The 10,941-nt window shown below is 40.8% G+C and overlaps 1 non-coding gene across 1 annotated transcript; it reads left to right on the top strand.

Moving 5' to 3' along the window:
- Positions 1-292: 292 nt before the first annotated feature.
- On the top strand, positions 293-365 carry trnav-aac (transfer RNA valine (anticodon AAC)). The gene has a single exon. It is a non-coding gene; the product is annotated as a tRNA-Val (tRNA).
- The last annotated feature ends 10,576 nt before the right edge of the window (positions 366-10,941 follow it).

Genomic DNA, 10,941 nt, shown 5'->3' on the forward strand with positions numbered 1-10,941 from the left:
CAATCTCATGTTTTTTTTCAAGTTTTACAGTTTTTTTCCTTCAAAACCTCAGTTTCAAATTTATTCAACATGTCAGAGCCTGTAGGACATTTAAAAACAACAAATAACACCAAATAAGCAGCTTACAACCTGCTCTGCCACTAGAAATAAGCTCTCCACTTCTTCCATTTTCCTTTTGATTTGTGATGATGTGAAGTCATACATGTATTTACAAGCTTAAATGTCAAATAAAGGGAGACATTTTCTGTGACCTTTACCCTAGATACTATATCATCTTCTGTGTGGAGGCAGGGTTTCCGTAGTGTAGTGGTTATCACGTTCGCCTAACACGCGAAAGGTCCCCGGTTCGAAACCGGGCGGAAACATAACTATGTCCTTTTTTAAGTAAAATTTTTCCACTCAAGTAAAGTTAATTAATTATTACGAATTGATTTTATCTTTTGATTTTTGTTTTCAGGGTAAGCATGCTTTTAGAAATGATAGATGAAAGATAAAAGCAATAACTTTAAAGTTGATTTACTAAAAACTTTTTTAAAAATCCTTCCCATTAAATATTCTGATAGAAATAATTTGACTCCCATAAGTCAAGTTGGGATCATTAAAGCCTAGTTTTACTTTAAAAAACTGTTTCTTTTCAGCTGCATCACATTTGCAGCTGACAGATCTGCTCAGTGTCCACCAGATGGCACCATAATAAAAGTCAAAAAGAAAAAAATAAGTAGGTCCTCTGGATGGGTTCTTCTTTAGTGAAACATTTCATCTCTCGTCCAAGAGACTTCTTCAGTCTGATGAGTTTCAGGTGAACTCAGCCTTAAGTGCACTGCCTCCACATGGTGGACAAAGAGGTCAGTCACATGCAAAACAGGGCCATCGCTTAACAATAGGCTTGATTAGTTATATTGTTCATGGAGGGTCATGTGCCCCATCACCTGACTTACTGGTTTGGATGCTGTGGTTCTTAGGTGTTGTGTCATGTGTATGTAGTGAATGCAGGCAGATACCTGGATGACTGAGATGCATCAGGACATAATAAAAGTGTTTACCTTTTAAATTACGTTCAGTATCTCACTAAATGCACGAAGCACTCACCGTCTGCAGATGGAGTTTGTGAAGAGGCCATTCTACAGTTAGCAGCAGCTAACTAACTAGCCAGTGGCTGTACAGCGCGACCCCCTCCGTTTACCCAAAGCAGCTCAATCCCACGGCTTTGAGCCAATGAACCAAGGGGGTTCATCCACTTGCATCCCTCTCAGCTTGCCCCCAGGAGAGCAGGTCGGATTGTGTTGAAGGCACTGGAGAAGTCGAAGAACATGACTCTCACAGTGCTGGCTGGCTTGTCTAGGTGGGAATAGACTCTGTTCAGCAGATAGATGATGGCATCCTCTGTTCCTAGGCGGGGCTGATAGGCAAACTGAAGGGGATTCAGGTGTGGCTGAACAATGGGGCCTAGTTATTTCAGAACAAGTCTCTCCATGGTCTTCATCAGAACCACTGGCCGGTAGTCCTCGATGTCTTCCATGTCACTGGGACTCTCTGCAGACACGGGTTCATGTTAAAGACATGCTGCAGAGCTCCACAAAGCCAGGTGGCACAGTCTTTAAGCACTCTGGTTGGGGGGGACACCATCAGGACCAGCAACCTTGTTACTGTTGAGTTTCTGCAGCTGACTTCTCACTTTTCAGCAGTGATGCTTACTGTGGGGGAGCTGGGCGGAGGAGGGGTGGAAGTGATAAGTGGAGGAGGGGGGTGAGGTGCGAGGTTTGCTGTTAGAAGAAGGAAGCAGTCTCTCGGGGAGGGAAATGAAACCAGGGGGAGCGAGATTAACTGGCTGCTGAGGGTCATGATCAGAGGAGATCTGGTGGGGGAGGATGGGTCCTGCTGGGTCAAATCTGTTAAAAAACAAATCTAACTTGTTGGCCCTGTCTTCGTCGTATTCCAGGCCTCTGATGTTCTTGGACCTGACGCCAGTAATTGTCCTCATTCCATTGCACACTTCTCTCATGTTGTTGTTCTATAGTTAGGATCGTCATGCGAATGACAACCTATTGCTAAACTGGACTCTTTATTTCTTCTTATTTATTCTTCTTCCGTTTACCAAAATGTGGCCAGAACCGTAAGACGTAGCCCCACAAGATTTACATCGTTTTGACGGGCTCATTCTCGAGAGGTGGGCTGTTATTTGTCTTTCCAGAATAAGTTACCATGGCGACATAATTCACAAAAAAATAACCCCTAAAGCCCCCTATTGACCCATCCAACATGGCGCCCCCATTGGATTGCGTGGGAAGCTGCTCTCATTAATGCAGCCCGAACCGTTGGTCGACTCGTACCCCCATGAAAGTTACATCAAAACGATCAGCGCAGTCTCGAGATGTGTGCTATTACTTTTATTTACACTTACTGTTACCATGGCAACGTAATTCGCAAAAAGAACACTGTCAAAATCCCCATGAAACATCAGGGTTTTGTAACTTCCACCTACAAGGTCACAGCTGCATGATCATTTCTGTGAGTCATAACATACAGGCACTCATCACACTCACGTGGTCATTTGATGACATCACCTTAGCCCCGCCCCTTAAAACAGGAAGTGACTTATTTACCTGCTGGGTGTTTATCTTTACACTGTGACTCCTACAGATCTCTACCTGTGTCTGGTAACACAAGGACTTGATGCTGCATGCTAAACCCAGCACTGACTGGTGGCTGGATTTTGTGGGCGTGACCAACTGGCGAAGATGTTGCCTCGCCGTTTGCATACGTTTGTCTGTAAATCAAACATGCATGATCCGATTTGCACCAAACTTCAGATTTATGATCTTTGATAAACTCTGAAGAGGCCTATAGGATTTCATTGGAGGTTGACTCAACAGCGCCACTTACATTACATAAACACTTTTAGCTCACTGATACATCATCCAATCTGCACCAAATTTGGTATGTGTCATCAGTGACCACTGCTTGCAAAAGCAAGACAACTCAAGATACAAAATGACATGTCAGCCATTTTGAATTTCAGGTTTTTGTGGTTTTCTGACCAACTACCACCCTGCCACCCTACAATTCTACCTGTGTCTGGTGACACAACGATGCTGCATGCTTATCTCAGCACTAACTGTTTCCTGCATTTTGAAGGGGTGACTGAGTGGCGAATTATAATGCCTCGCCGTTTGCAAACATTTGGCTCTAAATCCCACATGCACAATCCTATTAGCTCCAAACTGGAAATCTATGATGTTTCATAACCTCTGAAGAGGACTTCAGGATTACATTCAAGTTTGACTCAGCAGCGTCACCTACAATAGATAAAAAAAATTATAGCTCACTGATACACCATCCATTCTGCACCAAATTTGGTGTGTGTCATCAGTGACCACTGCTTGCAAAATCAAAACAACTCAAGACACAAAATGACATGTTGGCCATTTTGAATTTCAGGTTTTTGTGGTTTTCTGCCTTCCTGCGCCCCTTTCTCATTGGTTTTGATGGTTTTAAGTGGTTTTTGGCCCTCTTACACCCCTTTTGCATGGCTTTTGGTGGTTTTGACTGGTTTTCTCTACTCCTACGTCTCTTTCACATAGTTTTTGATGTTTTTTTTTGGGTCATTTTTACTGGTTTTTGGCCCTCTTAGACACCTTTCACATGGTTTCTGATGGTTTTTAGTGATTTTGGCTGGTTTTCGGCCCTCCTACACCCATTTCACACGGTTTTTGGTTATTTTCAGGGGTTTTACACCCTCCTAGGCACCTTTCATATAGTTTTTGATGGTTTTTGGTAGTTTTCAGTAGTTTTCATATAGGCCCCTTTCACATAGTTTTTGATGGTTTTTGGTAGTTTTCAGTAGTTTTCNTTCATATAGGCCCCTTTCACATAGTTTTTGATGGTTTTTGGTAGTTTTCAGTAGTTTTCATATAGGCCCCTTTCACATAGTTTTTGATGGTTTTTAGTGATTTTGGCTGTTTTTCGGCCCTCCTACACCCATTTCACATAATTTTGGTGTTTTTAAGTGGTTTTCCATCCTCCTAGGCACCTTTCATACAGTTTTTGGTGTTTATTAGGGGTTTTTCAGTGAACATTCATAGTATATACTGTTCATAAATGAGTAATGAAAAAAATAAAATGAGGAACGCTTCACGAATTTGCGTGTCATCCTTGCGCAGGGGCCATGCTAATCTTCTCTGTATCGTTCCAATTTTAGTATATGTGTTACCGAAGTAGCACGTCTTCACCCTGCATCTGAGCGGTTTTTATAGGCCTCCAGTGTGGTTCCCTCTCTCAGTGACGGTTCTACTCAGGAACAGATTTGGGTGAAAAAAAGATGAACACCAGAAGAAAAACAAAACAAAACAATCCCAAGCAATGCACAGAAAAGATTAAACAACAAATTATCTCTATTTATTAGTTATTTTCTGGTTTAGTTCTTATTTTGATTACTTTTGTGTTCGGTTTTAGCTTCTAAAAACATCAGTTGCATGATGGGAAAAGGGGAGGGGCTGTGAGCTGTAAGTCACTCTAGATTGTCTAGCTGTAGCTCTAAGAACAAAAAGCTGATTTCACCTACAGTGTGCTTCAAAAACGGAATCTGTTTGTTCAGATTGAATAAATTCAATTAATAAATGTGTGTTAGATATTGTCTGGGGATCTTAAAATGCCTAAAAAGTATTGCCTTTGTTTGTCCAACAGCAGGAAGTCAAACAAAACTACTTCCAGGTAAAGGAAAATTAACTGTATTACCACCAACCTGCCAGCAGGTGTCAATGTCTTACTACTTTACAGTTTACAGTTTTTCTCAGTTGCTAAAACACATTTCTTGAAACCATACATCTATTTCTCTAAACTGTAAAAACAAAACCCAATTTTCAAACTACTTTTACAAAACCTCTGACTCTTCCAGCAAAACCAAACTACAGCCTGAAGAAGTTGAAACTGAGCTGAAAATGTTTTCCAAAATTATTTTTGTAAGTTAAATTTGAAAAGCTGAAAGAAGAAAAAAATGCAGAAAAACAGTAAAAAGGAGCAAAAATATAGCTGAAATAGCATAAAGAAAGCTAAAGGCTAAAATAGCTGAATATAGCAGAAAGCAACTGTATGAAGCATAAATAACTCAAATTAGCAGAAAGAAGCACAAAAAAGCAAAAAAATGGCAGAATAGTAGAAGAAAGAAGTTTAGCTGAAATATCTGAAAAAGGCAAAAACTAGCAAGAAAGTAGCTAGAATTTTCACAAGGGATTTAATAGGAGCAAAACTGGAATATAATGTGTAAGGTTCTGTAACATTTAGAAACATTATTAAAAAATTTAAGGATGTTGTAAAAAACTCCATTCATTTCCAATGGGAAAAAGTAGCCAACATAGCTTTGGCTACAATTTTTCCATTTTTTGAGGTTTCAAAATGTGATAGAGCTTGCTCTCAGCTACCAGGACATCAGTCCTGAGCGAGAATGTTTAATAGCAAAAGTGTTATTGTAACTCAAACTTGAATAGTTGAAAGAAGGAAAAAAGCATAAAAATAGTTTAAAGAGAGCAAAAATGTAGCTGAACTAGCATAAATTTTAGCTACTTTCTTGCTATTTTTAGCTTTTTCCCCAATTATTTAAAATTCTAAATATCTGAAATTCTTCTTCCTTCTACTATTCTCCTGTCTTTTTTTTTTTTTTTTTTTTCGTGCTTCTTTCTGCTTATTTGAGTTATTTATGCTTCTTACGGTTGTCTTATGCAATATTCAGCTGTTTGCTGCAATTTTAGCTAAAGTTTAGCTGTTATAAGCTAAAGTTAGTTTAAATTACTTGAATTTGGCCAATTTTTGATATAATGAGCTATAAATCAATATATATTTACCTGAGACTTAGCTCTATCATAAATAGCAGCTGAAAAAAAATCCAAGATGGCAGCCAAAGCTAGTTTTAAAGGCCTTTTACTGAGCCAATGTTTGAGATTTTGACATGGAAACTGATGTCCTGGTAGCTGAGATCAAGCTCTATCATATTTTGAAGCCTCAAAAAAATTGAACAATTGTAGCCAAAGCTATGTTGGCTACTTTTTCCCATTGGAAATGAATGGAGTTTTTTACAACATCCTTAAATTTTGTAATAATGTTTCTAAATTTTACAGAACCTTAAACATTATATTCCAGTTTTGCTCCTATTAAATCCCTTGTGAAAATTCTAGCTACTTTCTTGCTAGTTTTTACCCTTTTCAGATATTTCAGCTAAACTTCTTTCTTATACTATTCTGCATTTTTTGTGCTTCTTTCTGCTAATTTGAGTTATTTATGCTTCTTACATTTGTTTTCTGCAATATTCAGCTATTTTAGCCTTTAGCTTTTTTATGCTATTTCAGCTATATTTTTGCTCCTTATTACTGTTTTTCTACATTTTTTTTCTTCTTTCAGCTTTTCAAATTTAACTTACAAAAATAATTTTGAAAAACATGTTCAGCTCAATTTCAACTTCTTCAGGCTGTAGTTTGGTTTTGTTGGAAGAGTCAGAGGTTTTGTAAAAGTAGTTTGAAAATTGGGTTTTGTGTTTACGGTTTAGAGAAATGGATGGACGGTTTCAAGAAATGTGTTTTAGCAACTGAGAAAAACTGTAAACTGTAAAGTAGTAAGACATTGAAACCTGCAGGCCGATTAGTGGTAATACAGTTAATTTTCCTTTACCTGGAAGTAGTTTTGTTTGACTTCCTGCTGTTGGACAAACAAAGGCAATACTTTTTAGGCATTTTAAGATCCCCAGACAATATCTAACACACATTTATTGATTGAATTTATTCAATCTGAACAAACAGATTCAGTTTTTGAAGCACACTGTAGGTGAAATCAGCTTTTTGTTCTTAGAGCTACAGCTCACAGCCCCTCCCCTTTTCCCATCATGCAACTGATTTTTTTCGAAGCTAAAACTGAACACAAAGTAATCAAAAATAAGAACTAAACCAGAAAATAACTAATAAATACAGACAAGTTGTTGTTTAATCTTTTCTGTGCATCGCTTGGGATTGTTTTGTTTTGTTTTTCTTCTGGTGTTCATCTTTTTTTCACCCAAATCTGTTCCTGAGTAGAACCGTCACTGAGAGAGGGAACCACACTGGAGGCCTATAAAAACCGCTCAGATGCAGGGTGAAGACGTGCTACTTCGGTAACACATATACTAAAATTGGAACGATACAGAGAAGATTAGCATGGCCCCTGCGCAAGGATGACACGCAAATTCGTGAAGCGTTCCTCATTTTATTTTTCCATTACTCATTTAGAAACAGTATATACTATGTATGTTCACTGAAAAACCCATAATAATCACCAAAAACCATCAAAAACTATATGAAACGTGCCTAGGAGGATGGAAAACCACTTTAAAAACACCAAAATCATATGAAATGGGTGTAGGAAGGCTGAAAAACAGCCAAAATCACTAAAAACCATCAAAAACTATGTGAAAGGGGCCTATATGAAAACTACTGAAAACTACCAAAAACCATCAAAAACTATTTGAAAGGTGCCTAGGAGGGTGTAAAACCCCTGAAAACCACCAAAAAACGTGTGAAATGGGTGTGTGCTCAGGACGACATGGGCCAAGGTGGACATGTATACACGGGCTTGGACCCCGGTCATAACTGCTTTGCAGTTCTAGTTATTATTGAAACTCTATGATTTGGTTGATTATAATATTTTACAGGTTATGTATAGGGCTAGACTACAGCCCCCAGGTGCCTGAACAACCGCTCCTTTCTGGTTTTCTCAGCTTTTCTCACCTGCAGCTTGCAGTGGAGCCCGACTACGGCCCCCAGGTGCCTGAAGCTCTGCTCCACTATGGTTTTCTCAGCTTCTCTCACCTGGTACTTGCAGTAGAGCCAGTCTAGAGATCCAGGAGGCTGATTCACAGCTCCATACCCAGTCATCATTGCTCCTGCCCCGGTCTGGACCCAGACCCTGGCCCCCACTGGACCTGGGTCTGGGGCCAGACTGGTTTTTGTACAAAGTCCACACTTGTTATTTTTGCACTAAGTCCAAACCTCCATCCTCCTCACCCACCCTCACCTCTTCTACAGGCCCACCTAAGGTGCACCTGCTCCGGACTGGACCCCAGTCACAGGCCCCTTATCAGCCTGGTTCTAAGTCCACTCTGATTTTTTGCACTAAGTCCAAACCTCCAGCCTCTTCACCCACCCTCGCCATCACCACAGGCCCACCTAAGGTGAACCTGCTCCAGACTCCACCCCAGTCAAACATCCCCACTCACCTGCAAGGCCTGGCTCCAGCGGCGATCACCTCACGAACGATGCTAGGATCAGGCAGGGGTGCAGCCTCCACCTCCCTGGGTCGGTTCTGACACGACCCGGGAAGAATGAAGGCTTGTGGTGCGTTCACACCGAACGCGATTTCAGCGTCAGGAGCAGCAGGTTTACATACAAAGTCTATGGTGGACGCGCTTCAAGCAACGTCAGGAAGTTCTGCGGCGCCTCAAGAGCGATTAGAGCAGCGCGATTTGAATGATTTGGACGATCTGAGCGTTCGACGCGCTGAGGCGCAAATCGCTGAAGTTAGAAAATCTGAACTTTTGCAGCTCGACGCGCAGCATCAACCAATCAGAGAGACTCCACTGTGTGACGTAGCGACATATTTCCCGACGGGACAGTTTACTGAATGATGTCCACTAACCTGAAACAGACAGAGAGGAGCTCTTTAGCTAAAATGAGTGCCTGCAGTCGTGTCCTGATCCGCAGGAATGCGTGACAGCGACTCATCAGACTGGAAAAATAGTCCTGAAAGCGAGCTGTGAGCCTCTACTCTGAATTATCTGGTGAATTAATTATGAATTAATTATCTGATGAACGTGACATGCTCTGGCTCTCTGTAAATAAAGCAAAGCCACTTCCTCGTCCGACATTAAACAGAGCCCGACAGAGGAGGGAGGGGCGGGGAGGCTCTGCCGTGCAGCTCTTCAACAGCTGACCTGCGTCTGACCTCAAAGTGCACAAGCTTCAAACTTCAGCGTTGGCTGCAATTTTGAAGCTGAAATTGCATTCGGTGTGAACGCACCATAAGTTCCGGCCCTGATCGGCTCTGCTGCTGACGCTCCGGCTGGGGAGAAGCCCTCGAGTAAAGCCTCCAGGCTTCTTCCCCAGATCCACTCCGACCGTCCCCGAAGATGAGCATCTTCAGCCTGATCCCGTGCTCCAGGACACCTCCCGACAGCTACCTCCAGGACCCGGCGCACTTCCCGAACCTGCGTACCCACCCTTAAGCACCCCTCCTGGGTTATAGAGTATAGCAGCACCCCCTGGGGAGGGTCGTGGCCCTGGTCAGGCCAAACCACACCTGTGGGATAGGCGAGGCCGGACTTCGCTCCTGCTCCTCCGGGGTGAGGCCGCCTCTGCGCAGAGGGTGGCTCTTGCTGAGACCGGAATGGTAGGACATTTGGGATGGTAGTACATAACAGTGATCTCCAAACAACCTTATATTCATATCTTTAAAAAAAATCATTCAAAGTAGTTTGGCATATGGCAAGCTTCTCATAGTTTCCCCAGGAACTATTATAGTTTTGTTTTAGTTTTCATTTATTTCAGTTAGCTAAAATACTTTTTTTATTTTAGTTTTTTGTGTTAGTTTTAGTAAACTATAATAACTCCGGTGGGGTGTAGTTTTTAAAAAAAATCAAATTAAGTGTTGCAGGCTTTGTTTGAAGGACTGGAGCAGCAGCTGCAGAAAGAAGACAACATCAGACTGAGCCTGTTCCAGTGGACTGCTGACAGATGTGTCCTCTAAAGGAGACGTCCTCATCCTCACTGGTGTCTGGTTCTGGATGGTGTCCAGAAGCTCCATGCTGTGGACTCCAGCAATTCCTGATCTGTGGGGTCACCAAGCAGGGAGGTGGGGATAGGACATGCCTGTGCACCAGAGGCTGAAGGACAGAAGACATGTTTCAGAAACAGATCGACGTGTTCTGTGCAGCTCACACTCAGATTGAATCGTGGATCAGGGAAGGCACTGTGGTGGGACACTACAAGACAAACAGGTGCTGCAGGGGAAGTGATGAGTGACATTTTTCTGAAACAAAATATATATACAGTATTTACTGGACTCAAACGGTTTCACCTCTGGTTCATCCCTTTTTCATAATATTTGTGACAGTTGTACAGACTAAAAACTTTGGATTTCAGAAATTATAAAATAATGAGAACAGAAAAAAGGTTGCATTAATACAATAAAAGTTCTTCTGTCCATAGAGTTAAGATGAACTCAGACATTTTCAGAAGAATGTCAAACTGCAGAGCTCATAAAAATGTGAATAATGAGGTGATTCACAGGCTTGATCACAGAACTGTTTAAAAAGAAAAAAAAAATACTGAGAATAAAAACAGACTAAACCCAGAAACTTTCAGTTTCACAGATTTAAGTGTTAAATCTTGTTTTGTCCTGTTGTAAACAATCGTTTCTAGAAAAAAAAACCACTTCTCTAAAGTGCAAACACAAAACCCCAATTTTTAACTAGAGAAATTGCATTTCCTGTGAAAATGCTAGTGTGAATTTCTGTTTGCTGAAAACTTTAGCTGAAAGCTGCTGAATCTGAGCGAGAATGTTTAATAGCAAAAGTGTTTTTGTAACTCAAACTTGAATAGCTGAAAGAAGGAAAAAAAGCATAAAAATAGTTTAAAGAGAGCAAAAATGTAGCTGAACTAGCATAAATTTTAGCTACTTTCTTGCTATGTTTAGCTTTTTCCCCAAATATTTAAAATTCTAAATATCTGAAATTCTTCTTCCTTCTACTATTCTTCTGTCTTTTTTTTTTTTTACTTTTTCGTGCTTCTTTCTGCTTATTTGAGTTATTTATGCTTCTTACGGTTGTCTRATGCAATATTCAGCTGTTTGCTGCAATTTTAGCTAAAGTTTAGGTGTTATAATCTAAAGTTAGTTTGAATTACTTGAATTTGGCCAATTTTTGATATA

The sequence above is a fragment of the Austrofundulus limnaeus genome, unplaced genomic scaffold (genome assembly GCF_001266775.1).
Source record: "Austrofundulus limnaeus strain Quisiro unplaced genomic scaffold, Austrofundulus_limnaeus-1.0 Scaffold1032, whole genome shotgun sequence".
Taxonomy (NCBI): Eukaryota; Metazoa; Chordata; class Actinopteri; order Cyprinodontiformes; family Rivulidae; genus Austrofundulus; species Austrofundulus limnaeus.